The sequence below is a fragment of the Asterias rubens genome, chromosome 3 (assembly GCF_902459465.1).
Source record: "Asterias rubens chromosome 3, eAstRub1.3, whole genome shotgun sequence".
NCBI lineage: Eukaryota > Metazoa > Echinodermata > Asteroidea > Forcipulatida > Asteriidae > Asterias > Asterias rubens.
In genome coordinates, this window is record NC_047064.1 from 1,454,048 (window position 1) to 1,475,810 (window position 21,763).

General features: G+C 39.0%; 18 non-coding genes across 18 annotated transcripts; all 18 read left to right on the forward strand.

The window, feature by feature from the left end:
- The first annotated feature begins 14,198 nt into the window (after positions 1-14,198).
- Positions 14,199-14,272, forward strand: Trnan-guu. Its single transcript has one exon. It is a non-coding gene; the product is annotated as a tRNA-Asn (tRNA).
- Positions 14,273-14,811: 539 nt separating this feature from the next.
- On the forward strand, positions 14,812-14,885 carry Trnan-guu. The gene has a single exon. It is a non-coding gene; the product is annotated as a tRNA-Asn (tRNA).
- Positions 14,886-15,579: 694 nt separating this feature from the next.
- On the forward strand, positions 15,580-15,653 carry Trnan-guu. Its single transcript has one exon. It is a non-coding gene; the product is annotated as a tRNA-Asn (tRNA).
- A 93-nt stretch (positions 15,654-15,746) lies between these two features.
- Trnan-guu lies at positions 15,747-15,820 on the forward strand. Its single transcript has one exon. It is a non-coding gene; the product is annotated as a tRNA-Asn (tRNA).
- A 2,984-nt stretch (positions 15,821-18,804) lies between these two features.
- Trnan-guu lies at positions 18,805-18,878 on the forward strand. Its single transcript has one exon. It is a non-coding gene; the product is annotated as a tRNA-Asn (tRNA).
- Positions 18,879-18,971: 93 nt separating this feature from the next.
- Positions 18,972-19,045, forward strand: Trnan-guu. The gene has a single exon. It is a non-coding gene; the product is annotated as a tRNA-Asn (tRNA).
- Positions 19,046-19,138: 93 nt separating this feature from the next.
- Trnan-guu lies at positions 19,139-19,212 on the forward strand. The gene has a single exon. It is a non-coding gene; the product is annotated as a tRNA-Asn (tRNA).
- Positions 19,213-19,306: 94 nt separating this feature from the next.
- On the forward strand, positions 19,307-19,380 carry Trnan-guu. Its single transcript has one exon. It is a non-coding gene; the product is annotated as a tRNA-Asn (tRNA).
- A 93-nt stretch (positions 19,381-19,473) lies between these two features.
- Trnan-guu lies at positions 19,474-19,547 on the forward strand. Its single transcript has one exon. It is a non-coding gene; the product is annotated as a tRNA-Asn (tRNA).
- Positions 19,548-19,644: 97 nt separating this feature from the next.
- Positions 19,645-19,718, forward strand: Trnan-guu. Its single transcript has one exon. It is a non-coding gene; the product is annotated as a tRNA-Asn (tRNA).
- A 93-nt stretch (positions 19,719-19,811) lies between these two features.
- Trnas-gcu lies at positions 19,812-19,885 on the forward strand. Its single transcript has one exon. It is a non-coding gene; the product is annotated as a tRNA-Ser (tRNA).
- A 246-nt stretch (positions 19,886-20,131) lies between these two features.
- On the forward strand, positions 20,132-20,205 carry Trnan-guu. The gene has a single exon. It is a non-coding gene; the product is annotated as a tRNA-Asn (tRNA).
- A 94-nt stretch (positions 20,206-20,299) lies between these two features.
- Trnan-guu lies at positions 20,300-20,373 on the forward strand. The gene has a single exon. It is a non-coding gene; the product is annotated as a tRNA-Asn (tRNA).
- A 93-nt stretch (positions 20,374-20,466) lies between these two features.
- On the forward strand, positions 20,467-20,540 carry Trnan-guu. Its single transcript has one exon. It is a non-coding gene; the product is annotated as a tRNA-Asn (tRNA).
- Positions 20,541-20,634: 94 nt separating this feature from the next.
- Trnan-guu lies at positions 20,635-20,708 on the forward strand. Its single transcript has one exon. It is a non-coding gene; the product is annotated as a tRNA-Asn (tRNA).
- A 567-nt stretch (positions 20,709-21,275) lies between these two features.
- On the forward strand, positions 21,276-21,349 carry Trnan-guu. The gene has a single exon. It is a non-coding gene; the product is annotated as a tRNA-Asn (tRNA).
- Positions 21,350-21,443: 94 nt separating this feature from the next.
- Positions 21,444-21,517, forward strand: Trnan-guu. The gene has a single exon. It is a non-coding gene; the product is annotated as a tRNA-Asn (tRNA).
- Positions 21,518-21,610: 93 nt separating this feature from the next.
- Positions 21,611-21,684, forward strand: Trnan-guu. Its single transcript has one exon. It is a non-coding gene; the product is annotated as a tRNA-Asn (tRNA).
- Positions 21,685-21,763: the final 79 nt, after the last annotated feature.

A 21,763-nucleotide genomic window follows, 5' to 3' on the forward strand; every position in this document is an offset into this window, starting at 1 on the left:
GATGACAGTTTTTTTGTGGCTAGTTTGTTATCGTGACAAACTAAAGATCAAAATAAATACTATGTTCGCAAAACCAACTTTGTAAAATCATTCTTCTTCCCAAGACGTGAGGTCGAAAGGTTAAAACCCAACTCTTTTCACTCCTCTGTCCTTTTCTCAATCTCCCTTGTTCTTCTATAACAGAAAGTTTCCTCCGATAAATTCGGATTTGAGTAATTATTGTCCCCGGATATTGGACGGAAAGACTACTTCTCGGATGTAGCTGATAATCTAGGGTAACCTATACCGACGTACTGACCAGGCACTCGGGCCTGGGAGCTGGCCTCTTTCCCCCGGTAGCCTGAGTGAAGATTCGGTAGTCACAAATTAGGACTTTGGTTATTATGTTCTAATAAAAATTGATTGAAAGTGTCTTGGTCTTTAAACGGTTGACTGATTGGGACGACTATTGCTTTGTCTTACAGGTTGGGGGTTTGTTGGTATTTGTTTGATGGATTTTAGTAGAGAAGCAGAGTTTGCAACAGGTTTTTGCTAGAGCCGCGCCATCACATGTAGAAACAAATTACGAGAAAAACTGTGACGAACAATTAGAAGGTGTTTATTGTTCTTCACTCCGAGTTCAAGTGTAAAATACATGTATTACCATATAAGCAGTATATAGCCTTAAAGACACTGGACACTAGTGGCAATGGTCAAAGACCAGTCTTCTCACTTGGTGTATCTCAACATATGCATACAATAATAAACCTGTGAAAATTTGAGCTCAATTGGTCGTCGACGTTGCGAGATAATAATGAAAGAAAATACACCCTTGTCGCGCGAAGTTGTGTGCTTTTAGAATGCTGATTTCGAGACCTCAAATTCTAAGTCTGAGATGAGGTCTCGAAATCAAATTCGCGGAAAATTACTTCTTTCTCGAAAACTATGTCACTTCAGAGGGAGCTGTTTCTCTCAGTGTTTTAATAATACTGTCAACAGCTCCCCATTACTCGTTACCAAGTAAGGTTTTATGCTAATAATTATTTTGAGTTATTACCAAATTTGCAATACCTCCAAACTTACCTTTACTTCATACTTGGTTGTTGAATACCTGATTTGATTGTTAGAGGTGCCAAGGTTCTGACTTCCAAACATCCAGTCCATCCGTTGACTTTCCAGAGAATGCTTTGGTGTTATAGTTTCCGTTTAGACTGAAGTCTTTTTTTATATTAACTCACATCTGGCAACCGGATATTCCGTATAATGTTTATATCGTCATCACCTTTAAACACACCTCGATGCAGGCAAGTTTGTGTGTGGGAAATTTAGACAGTTTGAAAAATTTACAATCCATTCCTCTGAAACGAATATCACTTTAGTGCAGAAAATACTGCTTAACAATTTCTGCTCGTATTAATTTTGGTTAACCAAAATTAATATTCTTTAACCCGATGCAAGTTTAACATCTAGTATAGTTTCTGCTTGGTAAATAGAAGCACGATACCAGCAATGACCATACAAACCTCCTCGCAAACTCCGGTCTTACAATTCTAGTCTCCTTATTGAGCCCATATCCAATCATTCATGGGGAGACCGATCTTTCTCACATGCTGCCCCACGCCTTTGGAACAAATTGCCAGCACTAGTAAAATCATCTGTTTCTTTAACACAAATTAAGAAAAACCTTAAGACACATCTTTTCAACCAAGTATTTGAGAAAAGGGTTTGATTTCTACCCTTCGATGTTTTCTTTGATATTGCATTTGTACTGTATTTATCTTCAACATGTTCTGGATTTCTTCTTAGCTTAGGCTTACGTTTCAATTTTGGTTATTGTACATGTAAATATTATTCTTTGTATTTAGCGCCATGAGCACTTTGATGGATTTGTGCGCTTTATAAGTTCTCATTATTATTATTATTATTAATGACAGTACAGTGAGACGGCATTTTGTATTCTGTTATAATCTTATTCCTGTAATAACAATTTTGTTGCGCTAAGCTATTTCTCATTCTTAAAGACACTTGACACTATTGGTAATTGTCAAAGACCAGTCTTCTCACTTGGTGTATCTCAACATATGCATAAAATAACAAACCTGTGAAAATTTGAGCTCATTTGGTCGTCGAAGTTGCGAGATAATAATGAAAGAAAAAAACACACTTGTAACACGAAGTTGTGTGCTTTCAGATGCTTGATTTCAAGACCTCAAATTCTAAATTACTTGAGGTCTCGAAATCAAATTCATGGAAGATTACTTCTTTCTCGAAAACTACACCACTTCAGAGGGAGCCGTTTCCCACGATGTTTTATACTATCAACCTCTCCCCATTACTAGTAATCAAGAAAGGTTGCATGGTAATAATAATTTTGAGTGATTACCAATAGTGTCCACTGCCTTTAAAGCAAAATAGCATTAAGTTTCAAACGGTGACGTTCACCTCTCCCATTTTATCTTACTTTCCCGGTTTCTAAGTTATTATTTTTTTTAAAGACAACCGATAAGATTAATTTACAAATTTAAAGGCAGGGCATACTTTTAGTAATTGTTAAAGACTCAGTTGGTGCGTTCAAATATTATGCATATAATGACAAATCTGTGAAAGTTACGGCACAATTGGTCATCGAAGTTGCTAGAAAATAATGACCCCGCCCCTTAACCAAAAACTGGCCAACACACCCTTGTTTCATAGATTATGCTTTCAGATGCTCTCAGATTAAAATTATTTCATGAAAAGTCAAGTGCTCTTTCCTTAGTAAATTTTTTTGAATGATGTTGAGCAACTACCAAAAGTACTTACTGCCTTAAATGGTATGGACGAAAAGCATACAAACTACATTACTTTAAAAGGGGGATCGTTTCGAGCAATGCTGAGTAATATCAACCGCTCCCAATGCTCTTTACCAAATACGTTGTCTTGGTCATTAACCGCAAGAGTATTATAACTAAAGTACACATTGCCTGTTCGGATGCATCTGTGTGAAATGTGTGTTACTGTTGATCCCGGATGCCAGGGTAGTACATGTAATACCAGGTAGGAAAAACGGAAAATGCAGGTTTTGTGCCACCTTGTATACCATCACAGACGACGTCCAGGTCAAATCAAAATGGAAAATGCGACTTTGTTCTGTTGACCTGATGTTAAACCGAAACACACCATTGACTAAACGAAACGAAAACACCAAACGATAACGAAAGTTGTAGCTTCAGAACAAGTTAACTGTATCCTTGTTTTGCCTTATGGAATCATTCCCTATACAAGCTGTGCTTAGCAGTTATTGCATTATGCTTAGCTGTTATGTATTTAATTTTCACTGATTTATTTGTTTGTTTATTCATTCATTCATTCATTCGTTTAGGCTGGTATAAAACATTACAAAACAATATACAGAAAACAATTAGACAAACAATTACGAAAAATCGAAAATATGTAAAAATACAAAACAATAAGCAGCGCAGTGATTGCCCCAAAACGAACTAAATCACTATTTAAAAGAGCAATCCGCTTCAAAATTAATTTTGCGAATCCAAAGAAGCAAGGGTGATTTAACAAATTAATATTAATAATATACATATGTTTTTAAGGCCGGGTTTTCAAATGTTGTTTTTTGTAGGTTTTAATATTTTTTTCGGAAATATTAAAACAGAAAGTATCGGAGCGTTCTACATCGAAATTCAGGTTTAAATTTTACACGGTCTATAATCAATAATATTCTACCAAACCCTAATCATCCATAGAGATATTTCCGAATAAATATCAAAATAAAACAGCATTTGAAGACCCCGCTAAAAAAAATCACTTGCTTGGTTCGATTCGCGATTCGCAAACACCAAATTTATTTCAGAATTATTTTTGGAAAGTATCGATTTGCGAAGAAATTAATTGAAGCAAAATAAGAATTTGTTCCTTTCTAACATAATGAAATCATATTTATTTCAAAATTATTTTTGGAAAGCAAAGATTACTCCGAAGCAAATTGTTAAAGGCAAAATAAGAATCTGTTCCTCCCTGGCATTCTTTAATCTTTTCAAGACCGTATAACGCAGAGTTTCCTCCCTGGGCCTGCGCGGCTCCCAACGATAAGCTATTTTTCATGCCAAGGAGATTTTCAGTCCAGATCGCTTTGCGGTGAAAGACACAGTACTGACTGACGTCCACTAACGCGGTTACCCGACGTTTCATCACCCTTATCGGGGGTTTCATCATTTTCAACGAGGGCAAGGGGCTTGGTGGTAGGGGGTAGGGCAGTCAGGTTGGCTGAGTGGTTTCTGTCACTGCCTAGCACCTCTATGGACCCCGGTTCGATTCCTGGACCGGAGTGGATTTGTTTAGTCCCTCACTGACTGCGTGGGTTTTCTGTACGGTTTTCCTCCAATGTCTAAAACTGACATTTCTTCATTTTGTCTTCTTAACAAAAAGTTGGTGTGATGTTTCCATTTGGATGCTTTGCTGACTATAACTAAAGGGGGGGGGGGGGGGGTATGAACGCACCCTCTAGCTGCCCTGCATAACAGTTTGCCTTCCTTGAAATAACAATGACCCAACCCACTTTCTACGAGATAAACACATGCATGAAACCAATCTTGTCGACAAAACAGCGACGATACTTTGGGTAAAATGTTCAGGGGGCACGAGGGGTGCACTGTTGTTTTTATGGAGGCATCATTTTATGTAAGTTTACTATTTTAATAAAATAATCTGGCGTGAGTGTAAAATAAGTATTTTTTTAACTGTAAATGAAAGAATAATTTCCAAAACATTAAAATTATCACTTTAAGCTTATGAAATGGAACCTTAGTTGCGTCGCTTCCGTTAAAGCTGGATTGGTTTAAGTTCAAAGCACTTGACACGTGGATGTTTGACGCTTGAGAAATGCTTTAGGCCAGAACTATTTTATTATTTGGGGTGAGAAATTACCTCCTTCTCAAAAACTACGTTACTTCAGAGGGAGCCGTTTCTCACAGTGTTTTATATACTACCAACAGCTCTCCGTTGCTTGTCACCAAGTAAGTTTTTAAGCTGATAATTATTTTGAACAATTACCAATAGTGTCCAGTGCCTTTAAAGGCTATGAAATGTAACCTTAGTTGCACTGCTTCGATAAAAAGCTGGATTGGTTTCAGTTAAGGGACTTTTGAGTGGGTGTACATAGACTATGATTCTGCAGATCGGTTTCAAAACATTATTTTGTAACGAAAACCAAAGCGTAGGTGTAAAAAGAAAATAAACAACTCCCGGTAATAAAATGTTTACTATCTGTAAGTTCCTTCTGCTGCAAACCGAAATATAAAATATATATTGATATTATCGTCATCGGAATTAGCCTTTTTTAGCGGTTTCGTCCCTATAGGTGAATTTTATTGTATCTTTCGTGATACTCTTTCGTTTTTGGTTTGGCGTTATGGTACCTTTCCTCGCCTTCCACCTCTAAGAACCTGGTTCGAATCCCACGACGGGCACTCTGTGGATTGGGTGTTCAGTCTCAACCTTACTGGGTGGGTTTTACCTGGACAAATTTTACTTTGGTTTTCCTCACACATGTAAAACTGAAACTGTCTTCCGTTTGTTCTCTCCATTGGGTTCTTGGATGGTACATTCCTGGCTTCACAACCATAATATATTAAAATAAATGAAATACAAAATTATCATTACGTTGACAAACAGCAAACCTGACGTAACTTCATAGCCTCAGTACTGGATACTTATTCTGAATTTTTTTATACTTGCGTGTCCTTGTTAAAACTAATTATTTAGAGTTTAATGCGGGATTTCAAAAGTGTGGATATCATCAGAACTTGTCACGTTGTTTGCATCCTTAATAATTATCTTCGGATCTTTGTTGATTTCTCTTTCGTCATCAATTAGATTTATTAGAAACATCCATGGATTTTGTGTCAAATGTCTTGAGATTTCTTTCTGGTTAAGGGTACATCGTGTAGTTGTCAGATATTGGCTGTGTTGTCTCAATTAAGAGACCGATATGAAAATGGTTTTGGGGTGGTGCATGGTTGCCTTTTTTGTCTAGGGAATGGTTGGTGGTTAAAGGACATTTGAATTTCACTCTGTTGAGATTACGCCTGGGTTCAATTTCCAAGAGCTGCTTAAGCACAAAAGTACACCAACATTAGAATAAGGTTAGCAGCGAAACACGTCACACGTACACTTGTTCCTTTCTGCTCATTCCTGCTTAGCAGACAATTGCTGAGTATCTGCCTGTACTGTAAGTGACCCTACGAAATACCTGCTCAGAATTATACCCAGGCGACAAAGGGTAATTCGTTTTTCGGAGGGGTGCTGCAAACGACAAAATCTGAAGTAGCACTAATTGTAAAATAGTTCCTCCACTTTTCAAGTTGAAGAATCGTAAAATTTGTATTTCGTTGGTTTCACCAATAACTAAGAGAAAAGCAGCATCACAACATTGTTTTGAGTGTAAGTCAAACAAACAAACAAACAAACAAACAAACAAACAAACAAACAAACAAACAAACAAACAAACAAACTGGTGAATCCATGAAAAATCATCCACTCAAAGGATAGGGTCAAGATATGACGTCACATCGTTGTTTTCTTTGACACGATGGTATCAACATTGATGTCTCTTCTGGGGTGGGTTTCACAAAGAGTTGGGACTAGTCTTATCTCGAGTTACTCGTCCTAACTTTTGTTTAGGACTAGCTGTACGTTTTTGATATCTCTTAGGACTAGTCCTTAGTTAGGACTAGTCCTAACTCTTTGTGAAATCGACTTTGTGAAATGTAAAATAACTCAAGGGCTGAATCACGGTGACATAAAGGTGTATGTATATTAAGAGACCGATATGAAGATGGTTTATGTATACCCCACAAAAGTCCAAAAGATAGCCCGAAACGAATATAAGTGTATGGGGTGGGGCAGCACGGTGCCGTGGTTGGGGTGGGGAAACGGGTCGGGAGCGGGTAGGGGGCGCGGGGTTGGGGCAATGTTGTAATCGGTGTGTTCGCAACTTCAATGGAGTTAAGCCCCTATGCCCACGGCCGGCATATTCCCTAAGGTTTGGTCTGGGGGATGTGTCCTATGAAGTTATCTACACTACAGGTGCCAGCGAATCCAAGATAACAGATCGAAGAACCTGTACGGCTAGCGAGAGGCAGGCACTCAGGCTGTCTGTAAATTAACCTGCTGTTCCTGACTGTCTGGTCAGTGGTTTAACCGGGCTGGGCCTGGTCTCGATCGGAGCTGATTGTCCAAAACCAACTTTGACAAATACCTTCAGAAGCTGTGAAAACTACATCGCGTGGCGAGACACTTGAATAGTTGGGTGGCGGGCGGTAGAGGGAAGCTGACAGGGTGCGAGGGGGGTATGGGGGAGGGGGGTTGTCGAGGTACTGCTTAGGGGGAGGTTTTGGCCGAAGAGATTTAGCATACATCATTCGTGTGTGAGACTGCGACTTCCTGTAAACCAAACACGAGAGCCTTCCGTCAAACCGAGACTGCTTCAATCATGTTTGTTTCCCTGTGTATCGATGTGATTTTCTCATTGATATATCCTTTGCATGATATGGAGTATTTTACCGGCAATTTACTCTTTTCACAACCAACGAAAGCCACAATAGAGATAAAAATGGTGTCACAGCAAATGAGCAAACTTTATCCCGGTATATGCAAGTCTCCTATCCGAACCCTCACTCGATGTGAAGTTGGGGGATATAACCCAAATAAGGTAACATTTTAGGGCGCATATAATGGGCGGTACATTTTGCTCTTGGGGCACTTCTGGCCAATTAAATCACTCGATATGTGTGAGAGAAACGTGCAGATATGCTTATTTCTTGTAGAAAAAATAGTTAAAGACACTGGACACCTTTGGTAATTGCCAAAGACCAGTCTTCTCACTTGGTGTCTCTCAACAAATGCACAAATTAACAAACCTATGAACATTTGAACTCAATGTGTTGTCGAGGTTATGCGAGATAATATTGGAAGAAAAAGCACCCTCGTTCATACGAAGTTTTGTGCTTTCAAAATGCTTGATTTTGGGACCTCAAAATCTAATTCTGAGGTCTCGAAATCAAATTCAAATATTTTAGTGGAAAATTACTTCCCCTTGAAAACAACGTTACTTCAGAGGGAGCCGTTTCTCACAATGTTTTATACTGTCATCAGCCCTTTGGTTGTTACAAAGTAAGTTTTGACGATAACAATTTTTCGAGTAATTACCAATAGTGTCCAGTGCCTTTAAACGGTGTCTTGCAGATGGAAGATTAAAAATCAAAGTTAGAAACTATTTTCAAAATAGATGTTTGTGAAATCAAAATGAAAACCCGTTTTAGAAAAAATATTTCTCATCATTTGGAATGCTGGTTCACTTCAACGACACACAAAGCGGGACATAAGTAATAAGGAAGGAAATGTTCATGGAATTGCAAAGGAAACCAATAATTTTCTAAGCATTCCAAACAGTACAAACCGATCCGCCAGGTTGGGAACTAAACCAACACTCGGCTCCATGTCTTTAGATTTATTTCCTGTGGTTGTTTTTGTTGTCCCAGTGTTTTTAAGCGAACCCTGTGGGAAAGTGTACGTTGTTGAGAGTAGACCACGCCCTGTTGGTTCAAGTTAAGTTAAAAACACGGACACAAACATCGACGGGTGGCTATAATTAAGACAAAGAAAACCTGTTTTTTCTCTAAACATTATGGCAATTTTTCAAAGATAACTCAAAATAGTTGTTAGCATATAAAACTTACTTAAACGGGCAATGGTGAGCTGTTGATAGTAAAAAACATTGTGAGAAACGGCTCCCTCTGAAGTAACGTAGTTTTTGAGAAAGAGGTGAAAGTACACAGATTTCAGTGTTTTTTTTTCTTTATTCTCTCGCAACTTCGAAGACCGATTAAGTCAAAATGTTCACCGATTTTGTATTCTATGCATAATTTGCGACACACCAAGTGAGGATACTGGTCAATTTCCAAAGATGTCTAGTGCATTTACAGGTAGGATTGTTGATTGGTAAATACAATTGTCCTTAATTTATTGGTAAGAAGCACTTCAGTGTTTATATAATATAAACCATTTCGAGAAAGGGTTCAATACGAAGTAATACAGTTTGGATAAATTCTCACCCCAAAAAATATTTGAATATGAGCCTCAGATTTCTGAGGGTTGGCTGAAAATTCAAATGACCGTGGTTTCCTTTCGCGAATGCTGCGGCCAGAGATGCGGTTGGTACGCGCTGTCACCTTGCTAAATATGGATAAATTTGACGAGATGAAAATTCAGTGACAGTTTGTTGCTGGTTTCTCATGGATAAAGGTGACTTTTATTGTCTTTCTGGATAATGTTGTCGATCAATCAATATTATCTTGATAAAACCACACAATGACCTTACCTTTAAAGGGAAGTAGACCGACCATTTCGGATGCAGCTCTTCAAATTCTGGGTAAATGGTTAAGGGATTAGGTCATTTCAACCTAGTTTTCTTTTAAAATGAACTTGTGTTTTGTTCTGAGGCGCACGTATAACCAATCACAGTATTGTTGAATAAAAGAAAACAAAGAAACAACAAAACATTTGTTTTAGCATTCATCGCCTCGGTGAGATTGTAGATTTATTGGGGGGGGGGGGGGGTGGCAGGTATACCTCTTCCTATTCCGCTCCCCCAATCACTAACCCAGCGCACTATGTGTTCATTGTTTTAGCAGCTTGTATTTCATGGACTTTCATAATGTAATATATTTTTAGCACTTTCACTGCTCTGGAATTGTAATGGTCGTGGGTTCGATTCGCACTCGAGTAATTTGCCTGTGATTTGTATCAAAGAACTCGGGACAATACTGAGTATTCAGTGCTAACATACGTCGGTGTAAGAGTAAAACCAAAATTGATAGACTTTCATTTCGTTAAAGGAACATTACATAATTGGTTTTATTTCTAACAAAACAGTTGCTGGCAGTGTAAGCACTTTATGTAATCCACCACATACATAAACTGACAAACCTGTAGAAGTTTGAAATCTATTGGCCATCTCGGTCACGAGAAATAAGTTTAAACCCGATAACACATTTTGCATGACATCGATTAAACAAAATGGATAAAACGCTCACAGAGCGATAAACTCCAAACGGAAAATTAATTCGTTTCTCATCAAATATGACATTTCATACAGAAATATCCCAATAAATGTTTTCTATTATCATCATCATTATGACTGTTTAAGTTTTATAAAAATCTGTGATCTTAGACGATTTTTTTCTTCTTACCAATACTGTAATGTTCCTTTTAAGAACTGTTGTTTGTTTGATAATGTCCATAGATGAACCATTGGAAGACTTTGTGTTTATCCATCGCACAAAGTTATAGCTTGAGGAATCATCTTGCTGGATATAAGAACAACAACAAGTTTCTATCTATCTTTGAAAACACATTACCAAAGTTCAAAAGGAACAGCCTTTTAAACCACGACTTGTGCACCTTTAAAAAGCCCCCTCAAAACCAGACGAGTGGTGATCATTACATCGGACATTAGCAGAACATTTCCACTTTGTTTTTCTCAAGGCATGTTATTGCCATCTTTTGAGGATACTCCCTCGTTTAGCAGTCAAAACCATAACAAGGTGAACCAACATTGCGCTCAAATTGATGTTTCAAATCGCAGCCCACCTGGGAGGCTATAAGAAGGTAACTTTCAGGACCCCTTAACTCTCCCTAGATGTACCCCAACGGCAGTGACTAAGCAATTCTTGACTTAGTAATTGTCATACCCATGAAATTGCTATCCCCCGGGGGACGCAACCCCGCTTTCCCCCCAAAGGAAACTGAAAAAGCGTGCGTGTTCGAAAGCACGTGTTCAAGGGAGCACCGGGTTCGGAAGACCTTGATTTTTTTTGGCTGGGTGAATAGAAAAAAAAAACATACAATAAGAATCATTGGGAAAAAAATCATATAAAACTTGATGTTCGGGGTGTGGTGATGTTAAACTATACTTGATTTATAGACGACCTATATTGCGCCCCTCAAAAGTCTGATGTGACTGTGTGTTGATGGGGAAACAAGCAATCTAGAACTATCAAGAGAACGGTCTAGTCCTTTTCCTAAATCGGAGTAGGCTTATTACAGAAAATTAAGATCCGGAACGCTGGAGAGTAATAAAAGATGAAGATATAAACGCAGAGCAAATTTTGGTTTCATTTCATTTTCAATGATAAAGATAAGATAAGACTTGAGTTTCCGTGTAAAAGATTAGCATCTGGCGTTCGACATACAGGAGTGCGTTTTGGCCACCCCAACCAAAAACTGTTTCGGTTGTTGGTCGTTGGTTCTGCTGTTCAGACTGAACGATAACCGAGTTGTGAGCTCGGTTACCGTTTTGCTTATGACGTCAGAAACAGTTTTTGGTTGGGGTCGCCAAAACGCACTCCTGGTAAAACACTGTCGCAAAAAAGGCACTTGCGTAAAGTTCTGCTGCATATTTGGGTCCGGGTAAAATATTATTCTTGCAACTGATTTTTGCAGACCAGTTTATCTTTCTGTATATGTTACATATTGTAAATGTGGGGTTTTTGTTTTTTTCCAGTGGCGTGTCATGGTCGAGCATTTCAAAGGGACTTAAGGTCTTGTGTTTCTGAGGTTAGCAGAGTTTGGGTTCGAGTCCCGGTCGTGGCACTTGTGTCTTTGAGTGAGATAGGCTACCTCACTATAATTTCTATGTCCTTTCTGTATATATTTTACATGTGGGGTTTTGATTGTTCCAGTGACGTGTCATGGTCGAGCTTTTAAGAGTAATGGACTCAAGGTCTTTTGTTTTTGAAGTTGGCTGAGTATGAGTTCGAGTCCCGGTCGTGGCACTTTGAGAGATATATTTCGCTACAATTTCTATGTCCTATTGGATGGGACATCAAACCGCTGTTAGGTCCCATGGTAAAACAGATCGGTAGTGCACGTAAAAGAACACATAGCACTACAGGAAAAGTAGGGGTTGAACTCATGTGTTTCTGGTTCATATAGCAAGCACCCTTGTTTGCAGGTTTCCCTTTGGCTACAGTGATTTGTATATTACAACTAATAATAGTCAGATGTTGGAAGATTTTCCATCAGCGACAAGACTTGAGGATTCCGGATCAGGGCTGGTGATGAAACGTCATTCAAGACGCCATGAAGTCCATGGTCAAGTCAAACCGCGAGGTCCTTGGACACACTGTTACAAAACCAGGATATGGGTGCCCCAGGCTTTGTGTTTTAACCCCGTCTCCGGATACCAATCTCCTACTGAGGGTTAAGTGGGGGTCTACAAGGGGTCATGGGGGGTGGAGGGGTGGGGGTACAGCGAAAACAAGAATTAGCGAGGTGAAGAGAGATCAGAAGCAGATGAGGAAACAGCACAATTACTCATCTTGATAAACTGTTTTTATTACTATTTTATAAATAAAACAAACTGTCAAAAGTAGTCAGATTTGATTCAGGTTACGGTCTAACATTGCAGGTGGCTGAAGTCATATGGGAACCAGTTAAGAAGGACGCAGGTGTAGGGTGAAGACTTGACCTGAAGGATGACCTCAACGTGATGGATGTCGATTGATGTTGATTTCCCCGATTGGAGGTTGTAATTTCACCTTTCTCATCTTTCGTGATTGTAACTTTTATCTCGTCCGCAAAAGTCATCATTAAGAAATACTTCATGCCTGAAGCCAGTTTTTAGGCATCTGATAGCAACTAAGTTAGCGCAACAAGGGTGTTTTTTCTTTCTTTATTCTCTCGTTACTTCGATTACCAACTGAGTCCAAATTTTTACAGATTTGTTATTGAATGCATGTTGTTAGGATACACCAAGTTAGAATGCTGGTCCTTGGCAATTGCCAAAGGTGTCCAGTGCCTTTAATGTGAACCATTACAAGTTTCTACCAAAGGTGTCCAGTGCCTTTAAATAAACCACATGAAAAAGCTTCAACACACGCTGTGGTCAGTTGATAGACTTGTGGTTAATATTAGATCCAGAATCAATAAGTCCACTCGATATAGATAAGATAAGGTAAACGCATACCCCGTGAACCAACTCAACAACTTGCTCTAAACTCCAAACTCTCCAACCAAACTCGGTCAGAGAAGGTCACGACATTGACAGAAATCCTGGCAGAATTTCTGATGACTGAAGCAACAATGTTGTTATCAGTTTTCATTATACCAAGCAATTCTTCCATATATAGTTTTCATCAGTACAACTGAACCGCGTCGCGAGTAATCTGATACCTTATGGTCGTATGACTTCTCTAATAGGGGGGTCGACGAGAAGAGGGGGGAGTTACAGGTGAATAACTATTGTGGATTGTTTTGGATGGTTAAAATACTAAGTGTGTTTACAAAACGATCGCTGTACCAGGCACAGAGCGGTGTGTACAAAAATATTAATATGACTGTTTACCTTAAAAGTCCGTTGTGGACTTTAACCCCATTCAATATCCTATTAGGCCTTATAACATATTGGTCAAAAAGGATTTTTCTGAGACTACAAATCTAGATGTTCCGCTGATACCTCAAAATTACCGATATTGCTCAGTAGACCCGCGATCACCTAGCTTGCGGCAATACGGAGAAAGACATTCATTGTATAGGAAAGATCGCTGCCAAATTTCTTCACGCTTATTGTACTGTTTGGTCTACGGCTTGAGCTGCGTCCATGTTCAAAGCCCCGCAAGGAAAGCACACGTTTTCTAAAATAACTGACGAAGCATAAGCATACTTAGCACAAGTCTAAAACCGTGATGTCGAAAAGGGTATGTAAATATCTACAAGTCACGCGTGTTCCTGAACGTTTACCTCGTAAAAGCGCGTTTTCAACTTTATTATAGACATATGGATAAGTAGTCAATGTCTGACGCGTTGCTTACAACTATCTCGTGAAACTGCTGCTCCACGCAAGACTTTTTATATCGACTCTTTTTAAATTCCTATTTGTTTTTAGTGTTTTTTTTTTGCTTATCTGCTTATTGTAAGTTTTTATGAGTGTTTTTATTTGTATTTTATTATGTAGCTGATTTTTATATTTGTGTAAAACGTTTTGAGGCTTGAATAAGGCGCTTTATAAATGTTCCTTTATTATTATTATTATTATAAGACTACTATACTGCTCTCACGACTACGGTCTCATTCAACCGGAAATTGGCTTTATACATCCATATCGATGTGCAGTTGACTACGTGTCTACAACAAGTTTTAAAACTTCTTAAAAACATATATAGCAAGTCTCTGTGGCGCAATCGGTTAGCGCGTTCGGCTGTTAACCGAAAGGTTGGTGGTTCAAATCCACCCAGGGACGGAATAATACTTTGACTTTTTATACAATAAAACAGTTTACATACCATGTCAGAACAAAAAGTGAGTGTACGATCGACACAATTGCACTGTCTGTTGAAATATTCTAATTCATATCCAACATTTATGTTTTTACGTTTGTTTACCGAAACAAAAAATCTCAACGAAAGTTCAGGTATGGCTATAATCAGCTGGTAGCACACCAACCCTCTCCCCTAAATACTTCCATCTTGTAATTTAATAATTAAAGTTGAGGCAACCACTCTTGTTACCTGATCTCTTCCAAGTCAAGTTAAACCCTTTAAAGGGTATAGCAATCTGTCACCAGCTCTGTTTATATACTTTGCCTTTTGAAAGCTTTGCCCACTGTTTATACATTATCCTTTCGTAAAGGGAAACTCATGGAGGTTTTAAGAAATTTAAAGTGAACAAGGTTAAAGCCTTTGGACTTAAAGATATGAACTCAATTTCATTAAAAGCAGCCAGCACAAAATATGTTACGCTTTGAAAATTCTTTGTATAGAAAACTGAAGTGCACAGCAAGTCTCTGTGGCGCAATCGGTTAGCGCGTTCGGCTGTTAACCGAAAGGTTGGTGGTTCAAATCCACCCAGGGACGCAATAATTTTTTGAACGTTTATTGTTTAATATTTCTCAATCTTTACGAGCAAGCTTGGAGTTCATAGCGCCTGGGATTACACCTCCAGCCCCCCACGAGACACGGCATGCGCGGTATGGTATAATGCCCCGAGGCTTACGTTCTGATTGCTCCACGCCGTGGGCTATACAACAAGCTTCCGTTACACGGACTCTTTAAATGCGAATCTTACGTTAGATTTTTCACCATTATTTACATTTTGTAGCGATAACTTGAATACATGATCTTTTTCGTCAATTACTCGTTAATATTTTTGTAAAAAAAAAGATTTAAATTTGGTTTAATAAGTTACTTTTTGACAGCTGGAAGTAAAACTAGCCCGGAAGGTCACGTGATTGTTTGTACCACTTTTTGGTTAGAACAATCACGCGACCTAAGTTTTTGTTTTAAAATGCTCAAAAACGGACAAATTTGATGATTTTTTGTATGGACTGTTCTTCTTCATTCCTGGAAGACTGCTGAATTCATTTCTTAGTCTATTTTGTAGCCCAAATAGCCCAATTCGGCCGGTGTGTCCCTTTAACCGAAAGGTTGGTGGTTCAAATCTACACAGGGACAGACAAATTAATATTTTGAACTTTTATTGTTTAATATTTCTCAATCTTTACGAGCAGCTTTTGCGGGAAAGTTACAGAAAATATTAGCCAAACATCAAGTCTCTGTGGCGCAATCGGTTAGCGCGTTCGGCTGTTAACCGAAAGGTTGGTGGTTCAAATCCACCCAGGGACGCAATAATATTTTGAATTTTTATTGTTTAATATTTCTCAATCTTTACGAGCAATATTTGTTGGAAAGTTACAGAAAATATTAGCCAAACAGCAAGTCTCTGTGGCGCAATCGGTTAGCGCGTTCGGCTGTTAACCGAAAGGTTGGTGGTTCAAATCCACCCAGGTATTATTGTTTGGATATTAATCAAGCTTGACAAGTGAATTTTTGTGAAAGTTACAGAAAATATTAGCCAAACAGCAAGTCTCTGTGGCGCAATCGGTTAGCGCGTTCGGCTGTTAAAGGAAAGGTACACGTTTGGTAATGGTCAAAGACCAGTCTTCTCACTTGGTGTATCCCATGATAATAATAAAATAACAAGCCTGTGAAAATTTGGGTTCAATTGGTCATCGAAGTTGCGAGATGATGATGAAAGAAAAAACACCCTTGATGGACGAATTTGTGTGCTTTCAGATAATAATAAAAGACTTCTATCTGGAAGTATTTTATTAGTCAGTGAGACATTACCTCTTTCTCAAAAACTACGTTACTTCAGAGTGAATCGTTTCCCACAATGTTTTATACTATCAGCAGCTCCCCAATGATCATTAGCAAGTCAGTTATTATGTTAATATTTGTTTTGAGTAATTACCAAACGTGTACCTTCCCTTTAAAAGATTTGGGTACTATAGACTATAGTATATGTCCATAGATTTACATTTAACTTACAGGGTTTGAAGATATCGATAGTGGAAAGCTTGCCTTCAAATTTCACTCACTGAGGTGCTGTAGTTTTTGAGAAATGAGTAAAACAATGTCATGAAAATACGTTTGTAAATGATTAAAATAATTTTCGTCTCATGAGACGAAAATTATTTTCATGACATTGTTTTACTCATTTCTCAAAAACTATAGCACCTCAGCACGTAACATGTATAAAAACTGTCATCAAGAGATGTGTAAAACCAGACCCTGCCAACGATAAAAATATAATTACATGTATATGATATAAAGAGGAGATTGCACTCAAACATTTAAAAAACACACATTAGAAAACATTAAAACAAAAGCAAATCCAGATTATTGCAAAAACAACACCCACAACAAAACACCGTAACAACAGGAGGAAGGGACAACAGTTTAAAACAAAAAAACCATAGCCAAACACGAATAGACTAAAAACATCAACAGCCAAAATAAAATTGGTACAGAGAGCAACTTTTAAAACAATGAAGCAGGAGCTAAAACGAAAATGAATAAAACATACAATTAAAAAAAGCCAAAAATATGGATGTCAAAGACGGAACGCAAACAAATGGGCATTTCCCATTTTGTCATTAATGTTGTACTATACCTCCCTTAATATGATACGTTCCAAATTTCCATGACGGACTTCTACTTTTCCTTTAGGCCTAGAGGGGATGGAGCAGGGGGAGACTTCTCTCATCTCACAAGTCAAGCGTGAACCTTGTCGGGGTAAGATACCCTAGTATACCCTCTGAGCTCATCAAGGGGGATGGGAAATGTCAATTTGTTTGCGTTCCGTCTTTGACATTCATGTTTTTGGCTGATATTTCGTTCTAAGGAAGTGGGATATCATCTTTCTTTCTCTCTAGTCGAATTATGTTGAGATTTGCCCAGGGGCTATAATTCATGTATTGATCCATTCATTTTTGGGGGCATGTTTTGCGATCTCATTTTGGGATAGGATTCTAAGCGGGGCCTGGTGGCGGGGGAGGGGCAACCGCCCCACCCTGGTTACGCCACTGTTCTGAGCTGAATTATTGACCCCACCTATACCGGTCTACCACAAATAAATTTGAAAACCTTTTCCGTTTTTATAAATCAATTACCAATGTTAGGTGACACTCCCTTCTATTGTTAAAAGACATGTATTTAAACTCTCAGTACTAGTAGGAAATTGCTTCGGTGTTCACTTAAATCGTCAAAATTGCTTTCGGTTCACGTCAACAGTTGCTTGTAGCACCCTCCATTGAAAAATAAAAAGTTACTCTGTGAAATTATTCCGTGGTAATTTCTCCTCCACCCTTCTTGATTTTTCTAACAAGGATAAATCTGTGACCTATCAACACTTCAAGATAAGTAATGAGACATACTCATTATGCTACTTATCTTTTGTCATAATATGCATGGTGCCCATCGTAATTAAGACATAGTTAGGTTCAGTGAAGACAGGCTTGGCCCTTGGTTTGTGTCGAGAGTACATCCCAAACCGCACGTCATGTGTGATAGTTTCAAGTACTTGTCACGAAAAGAGACTAGTTTCTTGCCTTGCGTTAATGACATAATGAATTATTCATGACCTAGTTGTCTTCATTAATAAAGGTGAACCCATTGATATATTCAAGAATGCCGTTTTGTAAAACAAAAGGAGACACGCTTACGCCTTTACTCATTAAGACGTTATCAACTGTTTCCTACCCCGGGCCTATAGGGAAGTGCGTAATAACACCATTTACAAATATCTCAAGACCAAACAAGAGGAATTTAGGGGTTGAGGGGCTGTGTGACTGCGAGTGCCTTGGGGTAGACGGGGGCCAGGATAGAGTGGTAGGCACTGAGGAGGGACGCTCTGGTCCCACGGAGGGTTTAAACACACCATCAGAATGTGAGGAATGGGAACCATGCTTCCTCGCTTTTCAATCGTCATTCATATAAATTTACCCACACGTTTTGTGTGTCTCCTGTTTTCAAAACGAACTCCCTTATTTTTGTTGCCGACAGTGACATCCTTCCATAAGTCAATCTGAGCCCGTCTTTGATTGCAGCAAACTGCTAAACAAACACAGATCGTTGATTGAGACTGACTTAAACACCCTGATTGTATTACCGTGTTTATTAGTATAAAAACCTAGGAATGATTCCGAAAAATATTAAGAGTCATTCAGATGTACTACTTTTTCTTTCCAGAAGTTGTATTTTTAAAATGAAAGGGACGGTGTTTTTCCTTATGACGATATATGATAGTTCTCTCTTAATTCGAAACACTCTTTTGAGCCTGTGCTGCTGACTTACCAAAAATAACCTGTTTTCGCGCGGACCCCTTTCAGAACCAACTTGGGTCTCATCCATTAACTTGTTTCTGTTCTCATTTGAACCATAAGATTTTGAAACTTCTCAGGGAAATGTAAAGAAAAGTAAAAGTACACAGCAAGTCTCTGTGGCGCAATCGGTTAGTGCGTTCGGCTGTTAACCGAAAAGTTGGTGGTTCAAATCCACCCAGGGACGGAGTAATATTTTGAATTATCTTTGTTTGGTATTGATCAAGCTTTAAGAGCATTTTTAGGGAAAATTTACTGGAAAAATCCAGCTACACAGCAAGTCTCTGTGGCGCAATCGGTTAGCGCGTTCGGCTGTTAACCGAAAGGTTGGTGGTTCAAATCCACCCAGGGACGGTTTACTATTTTGAATTATCTTTGTTTGGTATTGATCAAGCTTCAAGAGCATTTTTAGCGGAAATTTACAGGAAAAATCCAGCTACACAGCAAGTCTCTGTGGCGCAATCGGTTAGCGCGTTCGGCTGTTAACCGAAAGGTTGGTGGTTCAAATCCACCCAGGGACGGAGTAATATTTTGAATTAATATTGTTTAATATTGATCAAGCTTTAAGAGCAGCTTTTAGGGGAAATTTACAGGAAATATGCAGCTACACAGCAAGTCTCTGTGGCGCAATTGGTTAGCGCGTTCGGCTGTTAACCGAAAGGTTGGTGGTTCAAATCCACCCAGGGACGGAGTAATATTTTGAATTATCTTTGTTTGGTATTGATCAATCTTTACGAGCAGCTTTAGCGAAAATTTACTGGAAAGATCCAGCTACACAGCAAGTCTCTGTGGCGCAATCGGTTAGCGCGTTCGGCTGTTAACCGAAAGGTTGGTGGTTCAAATCCACCCAGGGACGGAGTTATATTTTGAATTATCTTTGTTTGGTATTGATCAAGCTTTAAGAGCAGCTTTTAGGAGAAATTTACAGGAAAAATCCAGCTACATGCTGTGTAGTCTCTGTGGCGCAATCGGTTAGCGCGTTCGGCTGTTAACCGAAAGGTTGGTGGTTCAAATCCACCCAGGGACGGTTTACTATTTTGAATTATCTTTGTTTGGTATTGATCAAGCTTTAAGAGCATTTTTAGCGGAAATTTACAGGAAAAATCCAGCTACACAGCAAGTCTCTGTGGCGCAATCAGTTAGTGCGTTCGGCTGCTAACCGAAAGGTTGGTGGTTCAAATCCACCCAGGGAGTAATGTTTTGTATTAACATTGTTTGATATTGATCAAGCATTTAGGGGGAAATTTACAGGAAAATCCCAGCTAAACAGCAAGTCTTTGTGGCGCTATCGGTAAGTGCGTTCGGATGTTAAACGAAAAGTTGGTGGTTCAAATCCACCCAGGGACGGAGTAATATTTTGAATTATCTTTGTTTGGTATTGATCAAGCTTTAAGAGCATTTTTAGGGAAAATTTACTGGAAAAATCCAGCTACACAGCAAGTCTCTGTGGCGCAATTGGTTAGCGCGTTCGGCTGTTAACCGAAAGGTTGGTGGTTCAAATCCACCCAGGGACGGAGTAATATTTTGAATTATTTTTGTTTGGTATTGATCAAGTTTTAAGAGCAGCTTTTAGGGGAAATTAACAGGAAAAATCCAACTACACAGCAAGTCTCTGTGGCGCAATCGGTTAGCGCGTTCGGCTGTTAACCGAAAAGTTGGTGGTTCAAATCCACCCAGGGACGGAGTAATATTTTGAATTATCTTTGTTTGGTATTGATCAAGCTTTAAGAGCATTTTTAGGGAAAATTTACTGGAAAAATCCAGCTACACAGCAAGTCTCTGTGGCGCAATCGGTTAGCGTGTTCGGCTGTTAACCAAAAGGTTGGTGGTTCAAATCCACCCAGGGACGGAGTAATATTTTGAATTATCTTTGTTTGGTATTGATCAAGCTTTAAGAGCAGCTTTTAGGAGAAATTTACAGGAAAAATCCAACTACACAGCAAGTCTCTGTGGCGCAATCGGTTAGCGCGTTCGGCTGTTGACCGAAAGGTTGATGGTTCAAATCCACCCAGGGACGGTTTACTATTTTGAATTATCTTGGTTTGGTATTGATCAAGCTTTAAGAGCATTTTTAGCGGAAATTTACAGGAAAAAATCCAGCTACACAGCAAGTCTCTGTGGCGCAATCAGTTTGTGCGTTCGGCTGTTAACCGAAACGTTGGTCGTTCAAATCCACCCAGGGAGTAATGTTTTGTATTAACATTGTTTGATATTGATCAAGCATTTAGGGGGAAAATTACAGAAAAATCCAAGCTAAACAGCAAGTCTCTGTGTGTCAATCGGTTAGTGCGTTCGGCTGTTAACCGAAAGGTTGGTGGTTCAAATCCACCCAGGGACGGTTTACTATTTTGAATTATCTTTGTTTGGTATTGATCAAGCTTCAAGAGCATTTTTAGCGGAAATTTACAGGAAAAATCCAGCTACACAGCAAGTCTCTGTGGCGCAATCAGTTAGTGCGTTCGCCTGTTAACCGAAAGGTTGGTGGTTCAAATCCACCCAGGGAGTAATGTTTTGTATTAACATTGTTTGATATTGATCAAGCATTTAGGGGGAAATTTACAGGAAAATCCCAGCTAAACAGCAAGTCTCTGTGGCGCAATCGGTTAGCGCGTTCGGCTGTTAACCGAAAGGTTGGTGGTTCAAATCCACCCAGGGACGGAGTAATATTTTGAATTAATATTGTTTAATATTGATCAAGCTTTAAGAGCAGCTTTTAGGGGAAATTTACAGGAAATATGCAGCTACACAGCAAGTCTCTGTGGCGCAATTGGTTAGCGCGTTCGGCTGTTAACCGAAAGGTTGGTGGTTCAAATCCACCCAGGGACGGAGTAATATTTTGAATTATCTTTGTTTGGTATTGATCAATCTTTACGAGCAGCTTTGGCGAAAATTTACTGGAAAGATCCAGCTACACAGCAAGTCTCTGTGGCGCAATCGGTTAGCGCGTTCGGCTGTTAACCGAAAGGTTTGTGGTTCAAATCCACCCAGGGACGGAGTTATATTTTGAATTATCTTTGTTTGGTATTGATCAAGCTTTAAGAGCAGCTTTTAGGAGAAATTTACAGGAAAAAT